The sequence below is a fragment of the Notamacropus eugenii genome, chromosome 3, assembly GCF_028372415.1.
Source record: "Notamacropus eugenii isolate mMacEug1 chromosome 3, mMacEug1.pri_v2, whole genome shotgun sequence".
NCBI lineage: Eukaryota > Metazoa > Chordata > Mammalia > Diprotodontia > Macropodidae > Notamacropus > Notamacropus eugenii.
The window spans coordinates 369,804,248-369,821,775 of record NC_092874.1 but is presented as its reverse complement, the minus strand read 5'-3'; the positions used below and the strand labels follow the sequence as shown (position 1 = coordinate 369,821,775).

Genomic DNA, 17,528 nt, shown 5'->3' with positions numbered 1-17,528 from the left:
ACTTGAGCCTGGATCTCTGGTTGGCCCTTTAACTTTGTGAATTTGAAAGGTTTATAGGTCCTATGAAGCCTGTAAGGACACCAGAGTAGGGGTGTGGGAGTGTTCAGAGAAGACTAGCACTTCTGGTATGAGGGCTGCCAAAGCCTTTTCAGGGCTACTTTCTGCCTTTGGTATCCTTCTTAATGATTTACCAAACTCTCACCTGTAGCTCCAAAAAGCTGTAGCATGCCTTTTGGTCATACCCTGCTAAAACTATCTCAGTAGGTAGGATTCTCTTGACTCAGTTTCCCCACTGACACCTGGTAGACTTTAAGCCTGACTGAATGCAGGTTGACAGTCTACTCCTACCTGGAATTGACATGAAGTTGGAGAGATATTGGTTGCCTGCAATGTCCCTGCTCTTAGTGGCAATTTCCTATAGTCAAAAAGTTTGTAAGCTTAATATAAGATCTGTTAAATTATAGATTGTTGGTAAGGGAACATGCAAGGTTAAAGCTAAAATTAAGCTATTAGGCTTAGGACTTTAGAACAACAACAATAAGTTAGGGTCCTTTAATTCTTAGTAATACTGTGGAGACAATTAGGTCAAGGGCTTGTGAAATTAGGATACATAAATATTATTTGTGTCTCAGTTGGTTAACGTTTAAAAAAAATTCTTTTGTGGTCTATATTGTAAATGCTTTAAAAAGAAGTATCACCTGACCAAAAGTTGGAATTGTTTTATGTGATAGGAACTGTGTCAAAAAGTGAAAAATAAAATTAAAAAAACAAAAAACAACGCAAAAAAAATAAATTAAAAAAAAGAAAGCAGTGTTTAACTCCATCAAAAGTGAAGTGCAAGCAAAGCTTAGGGAGATGCAGGATTCTTGGCTCAGTAAGAAAGCAGGTGAAATTCGGTTTTACATTGATAATAACAATCCCTTATTTTTACAATGCCCTAAAGGCTATCTATGGGCTAAAAACCTATGGTGCATTTCAACTACTTAGTGCTGATGAAGCCACATTGATTAGTGATAAAGACAGGATCCTGGAGAGATGCGCTTAATATTTTCAGTGTCCTTAAGAGACAGTCCTCAATCAATATTGAAGCCATTGACCATATGCCTCTGGTTGAAGTCAATCCCTCTCTAACTGAACTTATAACTGAATGCCATTAGACTCCCCTCAGGTGGCAAAGTGCCTAGTGCTAATTCTATTCCAGTCTGCAGAGCTATTGTGCTGACTGCAACTGTTGTATGCCTGTGAAACTTTGACAGTATACCATTGTCATGCCAGGAAACGGAATCACTTCCATTTGAATTGTTTTATGAAGATCTTCAAGATCAGCTGTTAAGATAAGTTTCTGGACACTTGAGGTCTTTTCTGGAGCTGAACTGCCAAGCATTCAAACTCTGTTGTAGAGAGCCCAACTCAGATGGGCTGGCCACATCGTTCAAATGCCAAATGCATGTTTTTCTAAAATATTGCTAAAGTTAAGTATCAATCTATATAACATTTTTCCTTATCTGTCAATACCTAAAAGAGCCAATGAAAGGCTCACTGGTTCACTTTTAAATAGTTGTAGACTTTTAGAAATCAATAATTTATTTATATTTTGGCTTGCAGGTGTTAGAAAGATATGTAAAAAATACCATATAGCCATCATATTATCGAAGATGACAATTGGGAGAGAAGCTGTCGGAGGACAAGCACACTATGCATGTTTGCTGGAGTTATACCATTGTCTAGAGCACTTTGGAACTATATACCTAAAGTCAGCCAGGTGGCTCAATGGACCAAGCACTGGGCCTAAGTTAGGGAGACCTGAGTTCAAATATGACTGCAGATAATAGCTGCATAACTTTGGGCAAATCACATAACCCATGTGTGCCTCAGTTTCTTCAGCTGTAAAATAGAGATAATAATAGCATCTTCCTTTGAAAGTTGCTGTGAGGATCAAATGAAATAGCAGTTGTAAAGCACTGTACTTGGCACATAGCAAGTGCTATATAAATGTTAGCTATTATTATTAATGTTAATATCTTTTGACCTAGTTCTACCAGTACTAGGTGTTTACCTTAAAGAAATTGAAGATGAAAAGAACCCATATATTTATTAATATTAGTGATAGCACTTTTGATGTAAGAAAGAATTAGGAACTAAGGGGATGCCCATCAATTGGAGAATGGCAGAACAAATTATGGTATATGAAACTAATACAGTATAATTTTGCTATAAAAATTGAAGTGATGGATTCAGTGAAACCTGGAAAGATGTGTATGAACTGATGCGAAGTGAGGTGGGCAGAACCAGGAGAACAATCGGTACTAAAATAGCCACATTGTAAAGAAAACAACTTTAAAAGACTTAAAAAAATCTAGTCAGTGCAATGATCAAGCACTACTCCAGAGGACCAATGATGAAGCATGCTGCTCATAACCTTACAGAAAGGTGATGAACTCAAGAAGCAGAATGAGACAAAACTTTTTCACCTTGCAAAACCAATGTGTGAGTTTGATTTGCTTGATGATACTTATTTGTTACAATGGAGTGAGTTTGAAGGGAAGATGGGAGCTAGTAATAGTTATACCAAAAAAAGAAAAGAAAGAAAAGAGAGTCATTGAAACATTTTTTAAAAATCATGTAAGAAAACAAAAGGAAATTCACAGAGAGACATAATCAGCACAGCTTTGAAACTCTGATGTTGAATTGGCAATGTACTTTTATGAAAGTTATACATCAGATATTCATGGTTTTGCAGACAGTTTCTTTTTCTATTTGTGTAACTCCTACATTTTTATTTACCTTTATTTTTTTCTATTGCAAGTGCTTAATAAATGCTTTTTGATTGATTAACTGCAGATTTTTTTTCTAATTTTTTAGCCCAAAAATCAAGTAATTGTTGCTTAGATTAAAAATACTGAAAATATGTATAAAATTAAGCCTTTAAAAACTTGTCCATAACCTTAAGGTTAGACTTAGATATTCCACTTAAAGTTTCTGCTGTAGCTAATAGTTGAATTTATAGCAGAAATTCAAGGACACAAAGTGAACAAATTGGTGGTGGTTGTTGTTTATCCTTTATTTCCAAGAGGACTATTGACATCATAGGGTGATGTCTTGACTTGCAAATGAATTGGATTTAAGTGATGCAGAGTTTCACAGAGTCATGAACCTTACTTTCTCTGCCAGTCTCTTCCAGTGGCAAGACAAAAGTCTAGATGACTGATGATCGCCTGGGATGCATTGGATGACTTTGACATCTTTAATGTCTTACCAAGCTCTAAGTGCTACACGGTGTCTGCCTCAGTAGCTTTCATGGCCATTAGAACAAATTGTTCTCATCCACCCTTTCTGCTGGGAGTAGTCTTCACATGGTTGAGGCCTGCATGTTACCCTCAATTGGTAAATACTGAACTCTCTGAGGAAAAAAATGTAGGCAGAAATCACCTTTAAGTTTAATGTGAATTATTAACATTTTCTCCATTACTTTCTGAAGTCTAGACAACCAACAAAATAAATCAAATCCTGATTTGTAGCATTTGCTGATTTTTAATACATAAATGCACACACTGAAAATTTAACAGTTAGCTCTCAGGAGCTGGTATAAGCTGGTTCCAGCATGCCGCCAAATGAAACCCTTTGCCAAATTTTATCATATTAAAGATGTCAAGTACTAGAGTGTGAACAGGAACCTTAAATAGCTTTTTAGAAAAATTTCATTTTTACAATTACCAAGCATTTATTTTCTCTCCCTTCCTTAGACCCAAGGTTAGAAGGAAAAAAATAAACTTGTAACAGATATTCATAGTAAAGCAAAAAAAAAAAAAATTCCCACATTTTTCATGTCCAAAAATATCTGTCTTATTTTGCATCTTGAATCCATCATATCTCTGTCAGGAGATGGCTAATATAATTTACTGTCAAATCTTTCCAGATTTCCCTATACCCATCCCTTTGATAGTTTCTGCATAATACTGCTCCATTACATTGGTATACTACTATTTGTTGAGTCAATAGTGTCCAGTTCTTTGCCTCTACAGAAAGGAAGCCATGTAAATATTTTCACACTATGGGTCCTTTTCCTCATTCTTTGTTCACTTTGAGGGATAGGCCTAGAAGAAGTATTACTTGGTAAAGTATGCACAGTTTAGTGACTTTGGGGGCATATTCCAAGTTGCTCAATTCTAGATTGTTTTCCAGAATGGCTAAACCAATTCATATTAATATACCTATTTTCTCACAGTCTACAATATTTGTCACTTGTCCTTTTTTTAATCACCTTTGATTTGCATTTCTTTAATTATTAGTGTTTTGGAGCATTTTTTAAAAAAAATTTAATTAATTTGTTTTCAGTTTTCAGCAATCAATTCCATAAGTTGCAAATTTTCTCCTCCTCCCTCTACCCTTCCTCCCTGAGGATAATCTTATATGCATGCAATCTTATATGGGTTCTACGTATACATTCTTATTAAACACATTTTCACATTAGTCATGTTGCATAGGAGAATTAAAACGAATGGGAGAAACTGTGAGAAAAACCAAAACAAAACATAACATAAGTGAAATAGTCTGCTTCATTCTGCGTTCTCATTCCATAGTTCTTTCTCTGGATGTGGATGACATTTTGCCTCGAGTCTTTTGGGAATGTTTTAGGTCCTTGCATTGCTGTGAAGGGCTTAGTCTATCAGAAACAGTCCTCACTCACTGCGGCTGTTACTATGTATAATGTTCTCCTGGTTCTGCTCATTTCAATCAGCATCAGTTCATATAAGTCTTGTCAGGTTTTTCTGATGTCTGACTGTTCATCATTTCTTATAGCACAATAGTATTTCATTACATTCATATACCACAACTTTTTCAGTCATTCCCCAATTGATGAATATTCCCTTGATTTCTAGTTCTTGGCCACCACAAAAAGAGCTGCTATAAATATTTTTGTACATGTGGGACCTTTTCCCATTTTTATGATTTCTTTGGAATACAACCCTAGAAATGATATTGCTGAGTCAAAGGGTTTGCACATTTTTTGTGGCCCTTTCGGCATAGTTCTAAATTGTTCTCCAGAACGGTTGGATCAGCTCACAGCTTGTAGTATTTTTTTTAAAATATGACTGTTGATAGTTTAGATGTATGAAGCCTGAATTTCACTTGTTCTAGTTGAAATATCATCTAACACATTTTTAAAAATGATTTTGTGAAACCATAGGGAATAATATGACCATAGTTAGTGATCACTTTTCCAGGCCTGTGATTGTCAATTAAGTGCTTGGTCTCACCTGTCAGAGAGAGCCATGGGGATAAAAAACTTTCTGTCCTTTCAGCTCTCAAACTAACATGGTATCACTCCTCAAATCTCTTCTCATTCCAGGTTATCCTCCACTCAATTGCTGAATTGATCTTCCTAGAACAAAAGGTAAGACAATAAATAAAATGTCTCCTTTTTACCTCCAGAATCAAATACAAAATCTTTTGATTAGTTTTTAAGGCCTTTTATGACTTAATCCCTTCTTCTCTCTCCAACCTTCTTATACCAGCTTTCACATACATTGTATCCAGTAACTCTAACATTGCTTTTCCTTGCACATGACATTGCATTTTTGACTCCATGCCTTTTCCCTGGCTGTCCCCCATGTCTGGAATGCTCTTCCTCCTTAAGTCTGCTTCCTGGCTTGCTTCAAGACTCAACTCAAATCTTAACTTTCTGCAAAGAGCCTTTCCTAGTGTCCACTCTCTCCATACTAGTGCCGTCTGTCGAAGATTGCCTCCAAATTACCCTCTATATATCTTCTCGGTAAATAGTTGTTTGCAATGTTTTTTCCCCAGTTAGAATGTGAGATTTTTGAGGGCAGGGCCTAAACATACCTTTCCTTGTATCTCCAGAGCTTACTTAGCACAACTCCTGACACATAGTAAATGCTTCATAAATGCTTATGGACTTTACCACTTTCTGGTATTAAATTCTCATCTATTTAAGGGGTCATCCTACTTTCCAGAGGTAAGGCCCAGCAAGCAAGCTGTGCCCTGAACTTGCCATAACAACAATCCTTTACACCCACCCTTTGGATCATCCCACCCTGTGGCAAAATGTATTGATTTGACCTGAGGGATTTATGATTTTACTAGCTTGTCTATTTCTCAGGGACCTGAGAGCCTGAAGAAGCCAACATACTGCAACAGAAACTTGTCAGTCAAATCTCCTGACACTCTAACATTTCCTATGCTTGCAACCACTAAACAAACAGAACTAGGGGCTGCACTCCTGTTACCACCATGCTAACCCTGGTTCTGTACTCCTCTGAATGTTCACAAGGCTCAATGACCCTAAAGACCTGAGACAATTACCAGGCTCCAGGATTCTAATAACTTGGAGACTGTTCTCACAGGACCCAGGAATGCCTGTATTGTCCCAAAGATGCCTGCACACATGGGCTTGCCATGGGAACTGTTTGTTCAAGACCTAAGAAAGACTGTGTTGGATCCCACTTCTAGCGGTTTTCAGTTAAATACCCTACCCCTGCCATAAGCCTCAAGCCCCTTTTTCTTGCAAGCAGGTGAACTTCTGCTTACAGGTGTTTTTCTCACTTTGAAATTAAACGTCCCTTTGATCCATGACTCTCCCATCTGTAACCTGCTTTGTTCAGTTCCAGCCACCCCAGGTTAGAGACTAGTTTAGGTTTGTTTGACAAAGGTGAAGGCTGGTGTTTTACATCAATCAGATGATGGATCTTTCCTTATCTAATTCCTCTCCCCTCTTTGTCCTGTTCTCTGCTTTGTGTTTTGTCTTTCTGTCCTCTTTTTCTTGCTTTCTTCTGGCCTGAGAATGAAATAATTCATTACTCCTTTAAAAGGTATTTAAGGAAATATACATATATATGTATGTGTATGTATACGTATATACATACACGTATATGCATACATATGTGTGTGTGTGGGGGAAGGGGTCCAAAAGTCATTCAGGCAAAAACTGTTTCAGCTGTCTTATATAAGTATTAAAAGTTAATGCTTTGCTTCCTTTTTATCAACATTTGGTGGAGTTGCCATAGTTACTGAGACAGGTTCAGGTTTTATCAATTTGCAGATGTGCTGATTTTTTAAACTTCAGCTCAATATTTTAGTTACTTCAGAGTTATAATGACTAATTCAATTCAAAAATCTTTTCTATCAGAACCCATCTCCTCATATTCACGGTCTCCTTTCTCAATTATTCAGGTAACTGTTGTCACACTACAATATGTATGTATATTATTGGATATCCTACAAAAATCTCTGAAAGTAGTCTCAGCATATTTCTTTATTTGAACAACTGGATTCCTTAAAATAATTCTGAAGGAGGAGATGATCTGGGATCATTTTGGATTTCTTATTTTAATTTCTAATGTCAAAAGTAACATATGAATATCTTCAAATCCCCCCAAAAGATATCTCTCTGAATAAATAATAAAGAATTTATTATTTCTAGAATAATAGAACAGTAACTAATACAATATCTTATGCAGTTAGTCAATAAGCATTTATTAAATGCCTACTATGTGCAAGGTACTATGCTAAGTGCTAGGAATACAAAGAAAGGCAAAAAGAAAGTCCCTGTTTTCTAAGAGCTCACAATAGATTTAGGGAGATAACATGCAAGAAATTACATATAAACAAAGCAATAATCAACAAAGGGAAGGTACTAGAATTAAGAGGGAGTGTGAAAGACTTCTTATAGAAGGTGAGATTTTAGCTGGGACTTGAAGGGAGCCAGGGAAGCTAGAAGGTGGACATTAGGAGAAAGAGCATTTTAGTCATGGGGGACGGCCAGTCCTAGCTGTCCTAGCATGTCCTAGCCATGCCTAGATTTGAGAGATGGTGTGTTTTGTCTGTGGAAAAACAAGAAAACCAGTGTCACTGGATTGAAGAAATGCATGGGATGGAGGTGGGAGTGGTAAGGTGTAAGAAGCCTGGAAAGGTGGGTGTAGATTATGAAAGGCTTTGAATAATAAACTGAATATTTTATATTTGATCCTGGAGGCAATAGGAAACCACTGGTGTTTATTGCGTGTAAGGGTGACATGGTCAAGCTTGTGCTTTAAGAAAATAACTTTGGTGGCTTGGGTGATAGGGAGTCACTGGTGTTTATTGAGTATAAAGGCGACATGGTCAAACTTGTGCTTTAGGAAAATAACTTTGGTGACTGAATAGAGAGTGTATTGGAGTGGGGAGAGACTTGTGGCAAGTTGACCAACTGGTAGGCTATTGTAGTAGTTCAGATATGAGATGTGGTTCTACTTCAAGCTGATGGCATTCAAAAGCTGTGGCAAAGTGAAACTGACACACCTTGGCAACAGATGGCTGCATTTGTGGGGTGTGAAAGATAGTGGAGAATAGAGAATGACATCTAGATTGTGAGCCTGGGGACTGGGAGGATGGTGGTGTCCTCAACAGTAATAGGGAAGTTTGGAATAGATATGTTTTTTTGGAAAGTTAATGAGTTACATTTTGGACATGTTGAGTTTAAAATATCTACAGGGCATCCAATTCTCATTCTGTTGAATAAGCAGTTGGAGATGTAAGATGGGTGGTCAGCAGAGTGGTTAAAGCTGCATAAGTAAATTTGTGAATCATCAGCATAGAGATGATAATTGAATCCTTGGGAACTTATGAGATCACCAAGTGAAACAGTACAGAACCCCATGGATAACAGCGGTGACCTGAATGAAGATGCAAAAAAAGGAGACCAAGAGGGAGGGATCAGATAGGTAGGAGGAGAACCAGGAAAATAGTGTCCTGAAAGCTTAGAAGAGAGTATCAAGGAGAAGAGCATGACTGATAATATCAAAGTCTGCAGAAAAATCAAGAAGGATGACAAAAAGGACGTTGGATATGGCATTTATGAGATCATTGGTAATTTTGGAGAGAGCAGGTTCAGGTGAATGATGAAGCTGAAATTCAAACTGTAGAGGGTCAAGAAGAAAGTGAGAGGAAATGCAATGGAAGCACATCTGATAAACAGCCTTCTGAAGTTTGGCCAAAAAATAGAGGAGAGACTTGGGATTTTAGTGGGGATAGAAGAGTCAAGTAAGGGTTTTTTGGAGGATGGGCAGACATGAGTATGTTTATAGAGAGTACAGTAGGAAAACAGCATGTAGATAGGGAGAGATTAAAGATAAATGAAAGATTGGGGGATGACAGAGGGGGAAGTCTATTGGAAGAGATGATGGAATGGGATCTATTGTTTAGGTAAAGTTTGACTTGGCAAGGAGAAGGGCCTCTTCTTTATTTGAGACAGAAGTAAAGGAGCAGATAGTGGTAGAAGGTATCTGAATGATGAGAATTAAGTAGAAGGGGAGAAGAGGAAGTTCTTGGTGAAAGGTCTCAATTTTTTCAGTAAAATATAAGGCAAGGTTCTCAGCTGAGAGAGTGAGGGGAGAAGGAACCTTAAGAAGTTTGAGGAAGGATAAAAAGGTTAGGAAGCAACACTGGTGAATGGAATAGTGAATTAATTAGGGACTCATAGAAAAATTGCCTAATAGCAGTGAGGGCCCAGTTGAAGTTGTATACTATAAATTTATAGTGGACATAGAACAATACTGTTCGGTATAAATAACTTTGGCCAAGCTGAAATTATGCCTTTTCCAAACCCTGGTACTATTTAGCAGTCTAACAACAAGACAGCTATAGACAGATGAACAGTATTGTCCTTAGAATCTTAGAGGTTATGATCCCTGTCCACAAAGAATTAACCATTTCTCTGGGACTGAGTAGAACAGGGTCAAGCCATAAGGTATGTGTTAGCCCAAATTTAAAACATCATTGATCTGAGTATCCAAAAAATTGGGTTAGTTCTGGTTCACATTATCACATGGTGAGGCATCAGAACTTCACAAACAAATGCAAAAAAGCTGACATGTTAAACACATTCTTTACTGACCATAATTCCAATAAAACCATTAAGGATCCTTTAAAGAAATGATTCAAACTGAGATGGAGACTATATAGTTTATTCTGAAAAATTGGTGAAAGAACAAATTATTACAATAATGTCATTAAATAAAATGACAACAATACAGTGTTTAACAGTTTTTGGGATGCAGCCAAAGCAATGCTTAGGAGAAAATTTCTTCCTCTAAACATTGTAATAAAAAAATGAGAAAGAACAGGTCGATAAATTGAGCATGCAATTGAAAGAATTAGAAAAGAAAAAAAATCTAAAAACTCTAAATAAACATCAAAAGGGACAGTCTGAAAATCAGAGAATAGATTAACAACATTGCAAGCAAAAAACAAACCTCAAAATCCAATGAAATGAAAAATTAAAATTGTTTCTGTTTTTTTGGGGGGGGAGGGGAGAGGGATTCGGGGGTGGATACAGAGCCATAATAACAAACATAAACTGTTAGCTAGTCTTATTTTAAAAAAGGAAAACCAAATTATGAATATCAAAAGAGAAGAGACATTCCATTCAAAACAACAATGGAATGTATAAAACATTTGAATCTATATACTCATACATAGGAATTATACAAATACAGTTATAGGTTTATAAAAGTTATAGGATTAAGGTTACAAAACAGTCTACAAAAATAAGGATATACTAAAATGGAGAGATTATAATTGCTCATGGTTGACCCATAAAATATGATAAAACATGGCAATCTTACATTAATTTATTTAGTGCCATGCCAATTAAACCACTGAAGAGTTAACTTTATAAAACTTGTGGGCTGGGCCTGATTTAGGCCCTTTGATACTTTAGGTTTGATGTTGGAATCTCAATTAGGCAGTAAACATTTATTAAACACCTACTGTATTCCAGATACTCTGCTAAATGTTAGAATACAAAAAGAGGCAAAACATAGTCTTGATCTGATGGGGGAGACAAAAAGCAAATGATTATTTACAGATAAGCTATATACAGAATAAATGGAAAATAAGAGAGGAAAGGTACTAGAATTAAAAGAGGTTAGGAAAGGCTTCCTGCAGAGGTTAAGATTTTGTTGTTGTTCAGTCATGTTCTTACTCTTCATGACCTCATTTGGGGTTTTCTTGGCAAAGATACTGGAGTGGTTCCCTTCCCATTCCCTTCTCCAGTTCATTTTACAGAGGAGGAAATTGAGGCAAAATGGGATTAAGGGATTTGCCCACAGCCAGAGACTGGATTTGAACGTGGGTCTTCCTGACTCCAGGTCTGGTAACTCTATCTGCTGTGCCTCCTAACTGCCCTAGTGGAGACTTTAGTTGGGATTTAAAAGAAGCCAGGGAAGGCAGTAGGCAAAGATGAGGTAGGAGAGTATTCCAGGCATGGGGCAGCCAAAGAAAATGCCCAGAGCTCAGAGATAGTGTCTTATTCATGGAACATTCAGGAGGCCACTGTCTTTGAATTGGAAGAGTACTTGGTGGGGAGTAAGATATAAAGAAACTGGAAAGGAAGGGCTCTGAATGTCAAATAGAGGATTTTGTATTTGATCCTGGAGGCAATAAGAAGTCCCTGGAGTTCATTGAGTAGGGAGGTGACATGGTCATACCTATACTTTAGGAAAACCACTTTGGTGGCTGAATGGAGAATGGACTGGAGTGTGAAAAGACTTGAGGCAGGCAGACTCATCAGCAGGCTATTACAATAGTCTAGGCATGAGGTGGTAAGGGCTTGTACCATAGTAATGGCAGTGTCAGAGGAGAGAAATTGCAAAGGAGAAATCAATAGGCCTTGGCTATAGCTTGGATGGGTGTGGGTGCGGGTGTGGGTGTGGAGAGGATAAGATAGTGAGCAGTCAGGTATGACTCCTAGAATGCAAGCTCGACGGACTGGGAGGATAGTGTTGCCCTCTCCATTAATAGAGAAGTTAGAAGTGAGGAGGATTTAGGGGGAAAGCTGTATGAGTTCTCTTTTGGACATACTGAGTTTGTGATATCTGTCCATCCAGTTTGAGATGTCAGAAAGGCAGAGAAGTGAGATTGGAGTTCAAGAGAGAAATTGGGGCAGGAAAGGTACCAGCAAAGGTACCAGGAAAGGTATCAGCAACATAAAGATGATAATTAAATCCATGGGGCAGATGAGATCATCAACTGAAGTAGGTATAGAGAAAGAAGAGAAGAGGGCCCAGGACACAACCCTGAGAGAAACCTATGGTTAGAGGGTGTAATCTAGATGAGGGACCAGGAAAGGATACTGAAGAGAGGTCAGATAGGTTGGAGGAGAATCAGAAGAGATTATGAAGGAGGAGAATGTGCTCAATTTCAGAGAGGTGGAGGAGGATAAAGCCTGAGTAAAAGCCATTGGATTTGGCAATTAAGAGATCTTTGTCATTTAACAATTAGGAAAAGATTTATTTGAAGTACATTCACCAAGAATTCAACCTAGCAGAGCTTTTCAGTGTTAATGATACTGTTAGTCCGTTGTCAGAAGATTCATAGGGCTTGTGGCCTTTGATACTTTAACAGGAAGCTACACCAAGAACCTGAGCCAGTGCCTTGAGCCAATCAAACATTAAAGAAAGTTTTGATACCTCTTAAGGAAAAGAACTAGGTTAACTTGCATTTGGTAGGGCCTTAGGAATAGTTAGCCCAGGCTACATGCTGAGCCCAGGCTCAAGGAAATATTGCTCCCATCACAAAGCTAGAAAAAAATGATAGCAAGTAGTCATCTGGTGGAACAAAAGGTCAGGAATCTTAAGGGAAATAATGAAAAAAGGAGCAATTAGTTCTAGCATTATCAGATTTCAAACTATATAATAAAGCAGTAATCATCAAAATATTTGGTGCTGGTTAAAAATAGAAATGTTGATAGTGGAACAGATACATAGCGTAAGGAAGCAAGTGAACGTAGTCACAAAATTTAGGAGTAAGTTCATACTATTCTACAAAAAAATTGTTGGGAAATCTGGAGAGCAGTCTTGCAGAAATAGATTTAGATTAATATTTTGTATGATATTCCACAATAAGCTCCAAAGAGATGTATGATCTACATATAAAAGGTCACATCATAAACAAATTAGAAAAATAGGTAAGGAGATACCTTTCTCAGCCCTGGATAGGGAGGAGAGATGGATAAAACAAGGGACAGAGAGTTTCAGAGTAGAGAAAAATTGTGCATTTTGATAAAATAAAATTGATAAGTTTTTGCACAAAAGCAGTCCTGTTAAAATGAGAAGGAAAGCAGGAAATTAGGGGAGAAATCTTTGCAGAAAATTTCTCTGATAAAAGTCTGATATCCAAGATATATAGGGAATTGATACAAATATATAAGAGCAAGAGATATTTCCCAGTTGGTAGATGGTCAAAGGATATAAATAAACATTTTTCAAGGGAAGAAATCCAAACTGCCATCAACTATGTGAAAAAAATGTTCCATGTTATTAGTAATAAGAGAAATCCAAATTAAAATAACTCTGATGTTTTACTTCACAGTATCAGACAAAAAAGGAGAATGATAATTTTTCAAGGGATTGTAGGAAGACAGGCACAATAATGTACTATTGCAGCTTTGAATTGGTCCAGTCATTTTGATAAACATTTTGGAACTATATTCCAGAAGTCCCTAAACTTTATATATACTTTGATCTAGCAATGTCGCTACTAGGAATATGTCCCAAAGAGTTCAAAGAAAGAGTTAAATGATCCATATGAACAAATATATTTATAGCAGCACATTTTCTTACGTCAAAGCACTGGAAACTAAGGAGATGCTCATAAACTGGTGAATGATTGAACACATAATGGTATGTGAATGTGATGGAATGATATTTTACTATAAGAAATGAAGAAAGGGGTGGACTGAGTGAAATCTTGTGGGAATTGATCCAAACTGAGGTGAGCAGAAGCAGCAAAACAATTTATATCATGGCTATGATAATGTAAAGAAAAACAGCGGTGAAAGACTTATGAACTTTAATCAACGCAAAGACTAACTATGATTGTAAAGGCCTGATGATGAAGTGTACATGCTTTCCACCTCCTAACAAGAGATGATGGATTGTTAGTTGTCGAATAAGGAAGAGATCTTCAGTCTTGGACAATGTGTGGGTTTGTTTTGCTTATCAGTATGGTTATTTGTCGTATCGGAGGGTTTTCCCCCTTAAATTTGGGAAGAGGATTTGGGTAAGTTAGAGGGACTAATGATTGTGATTTCTTCCAAAACCTGAACAAACAAGGAAAGAAAAAAGATAGTCATTGAAGCACTTAAAATGCACAAAAGAGGACGAAGACAATTCAGAGGGAGATATAGACAAACAGCACAGCTTTGAAACTACCATGTTGAATTGTTTATATACCCAAAGTCCCCAAACCCCCAAATCTACACAAACCCCCAAACTCAAGCTGTACATAAAAGAGATTCATGGTTTTATCTTCAATCCTCTTTTTTCTGTTCTTGGAAATGCTCATGTTTATTGATATCTTTTAAAGTTTAGAATAAGGAAAGAGAAGATTATTAAAGTGCAAAAAATAATAAGATTCAGTATAGTTTTGAAAATCTCTCTTTTAAAAGACATTCCAATGATTTCTTAACTTCCTAATTTCCTATTATGACATTCCATCAGTCACTGTCATGAAATATCCATTGAGTTTCTCTGAGAATTATCTCTTCCAGTGGATTATAGCATCTCCTTTTTGTATGTGCCTTGTCTTTGTCAGAGACATTTGAAACCCATTCCTTCAATGTGTTATGAAATAATAGGCGTTACTATGGTTCCTTGTAACAAATTTTCACTGAACAGATGGAACTATATAGAGGAAATGATCTTGCTGGTACAGAAATTTGGAATAGAATTAATTCGAGAATGAAACAAATTTCAAAAACGCTTGTCATTTAATTAAGGCTGACAATGAATTCTTGCCAACAATACAACAGTGTATTAGTTACTGTATTATATAGCATTAATTATTAACCATTTATTTTTTCTTATGTTAGGAAATTCAATGATAATGAAAATGTTAAAACACAGGGCTACTTTATTAATCTTTAGAAGATTTGACAAAGAAGAGAAAATTGAAATTAAGGGTACAAATTTAGTATTTTTGAGTAGTTATTAACAATTTGAATATTATGATGACTATATAATGAGGAATTATCAATAAGTAAATACAATTGACATTCTTATAAAGATGTAAATTATTACTGTAAATATTTAGAAAATTAGGCGATCACAAGGTATATCAAGAGTGTGATGTGGAAGCCAAAAAAAGCCTAATTTAATCTTGGTCTACATTAAGAAGAAATTGTTGGTGGAACTTTGAAATGATCCAGCCATTTTGGAGAGCAATCTGGAATTATTCCCAAAGAGTTATTAAACTACCTATACCCTTTGGCCCAGCAATATCACTACTTGATCTATTTCCAAAGATAATTAGGGAAAAAAGGAAAAAACCTATGTATTCTAAAGTGTTTATAGCAGCTGTCTTTGTGGTGACAAAGAACTGGATGCCAATCAGTTGGGGAATGGCTAAACAAATTGTGGTATATGACTGTGATGGAATACTATTGTACTATAAGAAATGATGAGCTCAGTGATTTTAGAAACACATAGAAGGATTTGCATGAAATAATGAAGAGTGAAATGAGAAGAACCAAGAGAACACTATTGTTTTAAGAATGACTTTGAGCAACTAATTTGCTTTGAATGTTATAAATACCTAAATTAACTATAAAGGACATATGAAGAAAAATGCTATCTATATCTAGAGAAAGAACTGATAAAAAGTAGGATGTATAGAATAATTTTACACACATACATTCATATATATGTGTGTATATGTATATATATGTACCTTTTTGTGTCTAATGGTAGCTGTCTTTAGGGGGAGGTAAGAAAAAGAATTTACAAGACACATATATGGGAAATGAAAGTTGTGCATAGTAGTTTTATATGCAATCATCTTTTTTATTTTACTATGTCATAGAAATGCTTGTTCTATTCCAGAAATTAAAAATAAAATTAAAAAAAGAGGGAATAGAGATTAGAGAAGTCTCACTGTATTCTGTCCCATCAGACTTCCTCTGAGTATTGTGTTCAGCTCTGTGCACCACAGTTTAAGCTGAATGTTACGAAGTTGAAGAACTTCCAGAGGAGGGCTACCAGGTTGGACAAGAGCCTTGAGTCCATGACAGTATATGCTCTGGGGCTACTTTGCTAGCTGTCACTTGTATACTCAGGTAGTTAAATTTTTTTTTCCTGAAGTTTTATTGATATCTTTTGTTTTCACATCAGCCATTTTGGGATATGTCCTCTCCCCATCCTCCAATCAGTGAGCTGTCCTATGTAACAAAGAAAAGCAGTTAAGCCAAACCAATATAGCTACATCTTCTAACATTTTGTGCAACATTCATACCCATAGTACCTTAATCCAGGGAAAGAAGAGAAAGGCATTTATGGCTTGTTCAATTTCACTTGATAAGACCAAGCTGTTTAAGCTACCTATTTCTTATTTTGTGTATTCTATACTTTTGTAGGGTAATCACATTTTTTGTTAAAAACTGTAACATCTCAATTTGATTGAAACTCTACAAATTCTTATCTGCGATCATTTAGCCACTGTTGTGCTTAGCTGCCAATCTCTTGTCTCTTTCTTCAGCAGTTGTAAGGCAGATATCCTTTCCTTGGGGAAGAGAGATCCAAGGCGTATTACCTTTGCCAGTAACAAAAATGTTTGAGAGCCTAGTGGCAAAGCTATTGCCATTGGTATCTTTTGCATGGACAGTATCAAAAGAGCCAGGGTGTTTCTCCCTGTTTGTGATCACACCAATTCAACCTAATTTACCTCCACTGATCACCATACATAGGTTACCTGTATCAAACTTGATAAAAATCAGTGATCTTGCCAGCTTCTAAATCAATCTGAACTGTATCACTCACTTTGATGAGAGATTTGGGTAATGGATAGTCATCATGAGTCACCAGATGGGGAATATCTTTTGTACCCACAAAGATTTTTCTCATTTTGCACAATTTATATTTAGCTTCCTCTGCTGTAATATGATGAACAGCAAAGCATCCCTTTGTGTCTTAAACTAGATGGAAATGTTCACCCGTATTCTCAATGCTAATGACATCCATAAAGCCAGAAGAGTATGTAACATCAGTGTGGACTTTGCCATCAATCTTGATGAATCGCTACATGCAGATCTTTACTTCATCTCTAGTCAGGGCATACTTGAGTTTGTTTCTCAGGAAGATGATGAGTGAGAGATACTCCTTCAGTATCCTTGTAGGAACCTGTGGATGGTCTTGGAGCAAAAACTCCTGTTAACTTATCTGGCATCCGATACTTTTGGAGTATGCTTCAGATGCTTCTTGGGACCATGAGTCATGGTTGCACTGTATCTGAGGTAAAGCGGGAAATTTAATCGGCTGTAGACTCAGAGGCTCTGTCTGCTTACAAGATGTGTGTTTGGTCAAGTCCCTTTACCCTTTTGGGCCTCAGAATCTTTACCAGCAGTATGACTAGCTGGTTCCAAGGCTACGGGACAAGAGTTACATTTCTTTTTTGGATGGAACCTGCCTAGCTGTGAATCACTATTGAAACCCTAATTTCTTCAAATAAGTGAGTAACTTCATTCATCAGCTATGCTG

General features: G+C 36.7%; 1 pseudogene; it reads right to left on the bottom strand.

Annotated features, from left to right (window-relative positions):
- Positions 1-16,483: 16,483 nt before the first annotated feature.
- LOC140496972 (small ribosomal subunit protein eS4-like) lies at positions 16,484-17,266 on the bottom strand (annotated as a pseudogene).
- Positions 17,267-17,528: the final 262 nt, after the last annotated feature.